The following is a 4,123-nucleotide window of genomic DNA, read 5'->3' as shown; positions in this document are numbered from 1 at the left end:
TAAATAATGAATCCATTCGATTTTAATAAATATTCAAAATAGGGTATCAAGTCAATGGCTTGGATAAAGAAACACCTATTAAGTGAACATTGAATATTTTAATCGAAAATTATCCCTAATCAAGGTCATATTTTTTGTGGACGATTAATGACCATTAGAGATTAGTGTGTAGTATGATTTATAGCACCGTTTCTTGTGCTATGAGATATAAATCTGCACAGGTATTGGTTTAGAACCATACTGGATCGACCTATGAGAATACTTTAAGAGATTTAAAATCGTCATAAGTATTTTTCTCATTATTACTATCAGAACTCTTTTCCTTGACCATGAGTAGTGGGAGGTCTCTTGTTTGAGTACTAGTCCGCTTTGGTATCCGCCAAACGTCTGCCGTAACTAGGGATTATAACGACAGATATTAGGCGGCTAGGTCCTCTTAGTAAGAGAAGCTACATTACAAGACTTAAAATGTCCCCCTACTAACAATAGGGAACATGTCTTGTTGTTTACAAGGCCTCTCGAAGAGCGAGACTGTGAAAATGCATGGTCGTGCTCAGATGGATTTTAGAAATCATCTGCTTATTGACAGTGAAACTCGGATTTCGAGAAACACTTCTGGACGTAACAGAGATGATGAGTAATCTTACTCTGTAGTTCATGAAGAGACATAGGAAAGGGGCTATACACTAAATGCACACCTGTCAGGAAGGACAAGTGGGAGATTGAAAGGAATGGTGTCCTTCGAACAAGTGTATTATTCTGATAGCGGGTTCAGAATTATTAGAATGCTAATATATTCAGTAAGGTCAAGTGATCGGAATGCTTGGGTGGAGGCCTCTTCCGATCAGTAATATTAATATAATTAATATTACAGCTTAATCTTGACTGAACCCTTCGGGTCACACCCAAGCAAAATATACGAACCGACTCGACGAATTAATTCGGAAGAAATTAATTCGTCTCCCGAGTGTTAAATATTTAGACGTCGCAAATTCGAGCTTAGAGCGTCGAAACCGAGCGTCGGAAGTCGAGTCAAAAATAATAAAAAGACGAGACGACATATTAGTTATAAATCAATAATGACCAAATTACCCCTAGCATCGGAATCCCGAGTGCTAGGGGATTAGCCGAGCTAGCAGCCCGCACCATGTTCGAGACATGCTAGCAAGGCATGGCTAGCAGCCCGCACCATGTGGGAGGCATGCTAGCACAGCACGGCCAGCAGCCCGCAAGCAGTGCGTGGCGTGCTGGAGTGCGCTGCTGCTAGCAGCCCGCACATGTGCGTGGCTAGCTATCAGCGCCCTCGGCATCAGCAGCCGCACTGATGTGCATGGGTGATATGTCTATTTTATATAGTGTTTTACCCCTGTCCCTTGGTCATAATTAGTAGTGTTTTTGGCCCTTTTGGTTTTCTAGTGTTTTCGTAGTTTTGGTTGAGTTTTGCAGGGAATTGCACCTTTGGAGCATTTTCCCGGGATTTTATGAAGCGACTACGAGCATTGGAAGAACACGACCACTTATGGAGCCCAAGGCCGGTTAAAGCCATCGAGCCGGTGATTAAGGGCTCGGTTATTCGGATCGCGAGGCAATTGGACCATGTATTCGAGACCCGAGAGGAAATATGGATTGGGCCGAGAAATCTAGCCCAATCGAAGTCCAAAGCCTTGAAGATAAAGACCGAGCCCGATCGGGCAAGCAATCGCCCGATCGGGCGGATGTGTGGGAGTGCCATCAAGGGAAGGCGCGCCCGATCGGGTGAGCTGCTAGCTCGATCGGGCGCGGCAACTTAGAAGGAGCACTGGCAAAAAGGCGCGCCCGATCGGGCGGCCTCTAGCCCGATCGGGCGCGTGTTTCTGGAGAGGTGTTTTTGGACGAGCAATTAGTTTCTAATTAGGAGTTGTTCTTAGTTTTGTTTAAATACGTTTTTATACGGATTTTTAGGAATGGATCTTCTACCCCTTCTTCTTCTCTTAATCTTTTCTCTTAGACCATCGAGTTTTCTCTCTCTAAACTCTCTCCCTAAACCTTTGTTCTTATTTCTTTGATTAATTCCAGATTTATTTTGGTGACGATTTCTTTTCCCTTAATCTTAGTTATTTATTTTATTCCTTTGATCATGATTTATTTTATTGCTTTGCTTAGTTTATATTTAATTTTGTGTGAGTAGTTTAATTTCTAGGGTTTATGGGGATCTAATAAATAATATGAAGGGGGTAAATTATTCTTGTTGATTATCAATGCTAGATTAATTTCCTATTGATTGATTTAATGCTCTGTGATTAGATTAGGCCTATCTTTTATGCATGAGTTTGACAATATTGATTCAAGAATCGAGAGATGAGAATTAATGTTTAGGTCTAGTTTTAATAGGCAAGTTAATTTATAAATGGTTAAGTCAAGATTCGAGAGATGAAATTTAATACCGGTAAATTAATTGTGTGATTGTAATAAGTAGCGAGAGCCCTTTACAATCTGGTTAATTGATGCATTGATGATTGACTATTATTGATTGTTGGTATTACATGATGATTTCTTATTGGATTGTTTTAATTTTTTACAATTGCGGCTTGTAAAAGTATAGCAATATTAAATTGATGAATCGAGCAGATGTTAATTTGATATTAAAGGCTATTTTTAATAAGAACTTAGATCTAGTAAATTGCGAGAGCCTGTTAGGTCTATGTTGGTTAATAAGTTGCGAGAGCCTGTTAATCATGTTATTTATGCAATGTCAATGATTGATTACCCTATTTTACCCCGGAGTATTATTTATTGGTGAACCTACGCCCTAGATCCTTTCATATATTATTTTTTCCCTATTCCTACTCTTTTTAGTTTAGCTTCTCATTCATTCATAAATATTGGTTACTTAAATAATTTAGATTATAATATTTAATTAGGAGTAAAAAGACTTGTTTCCCTGTGGAGTTCGACCCTACTTCCCTATCTACTGTAGTTAGTGATTTAGGTAATTATTTTTTATTAGGGGATACGACTTTACCCTGTCAAAATTTGGCGCCGTTGCCGGGGAGACGGTTTTATTTTTATTTCTGATTGTTTTTGTAGTCTAGATTATTTCCCTTTTTGTCTCAGAGAGCGTTAGTTCTCTGAGACAAATCTCATATTTGCTTCTAGTTTTTGTTTATGCCCAGGTGTTCCAGATCAGGTTATATCCCATTCGATCCTGAGATCGAACGTTCCTTCCATAGACAGAAAAACTTCTACGAGCAAATTCTGGCGAATTCTGGTGATACTAACAATAATCACCACGATCCTCCAACTGATTCTAGCGATTTAGAGGTATCATCAGACACACAATCAGAGATGGCGGTTCCAAAGAATCTTAGTGATTATTCACAACCAAAGCTCACGGATTTTCCACATCTCACCCTTACTCCGGCTCTTGATGAGGTTCAATTCGAAATCAAACCCCAATTTATAACGATGATAGAGAGGAAGCAATTCAGTGGAGCCAAGGGTGAAGACCCGAATCTTCACATTGCCGACTATTGTCAATATTGCAACACCATAAGGCAAGCCGGGGTCACTCAAGACCAAATCAGGGAGATTCTCTTTCCCTTTTCTTTAACTGGAAAAGCTAAACTGTGGTTTAATGGCTTAAATAGAACTACACTTGGTATTACTGACTGGGAAACCCTTGTTTTGAATTTCTATAACAAGTATTATCCTGCAGAGAGAACAGCAGTACTACGAAGTGCGATTCAGAACTTTGACCAGGAAGCCGATGAGTCTTTATATGAGGCTTGGGAAAGGTTCAAGGACTTACAAAGAGAATGCCCTCACCATAATTTAGCACAATGGCAGTTAATCCAAGCCTTTTATAACGGAATTGGAAATTCTTCTAGAATAATTTTAGACTCTGCAGCTAGTGGGAGATTTATGAATCTTAATGTTGATGATGCAGGTCAGGTTATTGAAGATATGGCGATACACAATTCCCAATATGGGAATCCTAGAGGATTTGCTAACAAGGGGAAACATAGTGTCGACTCTGTATCCTTTTTGCAAGCTCAACTGACCTCTATTTGTCAAAAATTAGATAATCTGAGCACTGTTAGCGTAGCTAATGTTTCTGCAATTAATAATAATTCTAATGAGGCTT

At 39.4% G+C, this 4,123-nt stretch overlaps 1 non-coding gene across 1 annotated transcript; it reads right to left on the bottom strand.

The window, feature by feature from the left end:
• Positions 1-3,705: 3,705 nt before the first annotated feature.
• On the bottom strand, positions 3,706-3,812 carry LOC145629571 (small nucleolar RNA R71). The gene has a single exon (XR_014111736.1). It is a non-coding gene; the product is annotated as a small nucleolar RNA R71 (small nucleolar RNA).
• Positions 3,813-4,123: the final 311 nt, after the last annotated feature.

The sequence above is a fragment of the Chenopodium album genome, chromosome 4 (assembly GCF_948465745.1).
Source record: "Chenopodium album chromosome 4, dcCheAlbu1.1, whole genome shotgun sequence".
Lineage (NCBI taxonomy): Eukaryota > Viridiplantae > Streptophyta > Magnoliopsida > Caryophyllales > Amaranthaceae > Chenopodium > Chenopodium album.
The sequence above is the reverse complement of the archived record's forward strand: the minus strand, read 5'-3'. Positions and strand labels throughout refer to the sequence as shown.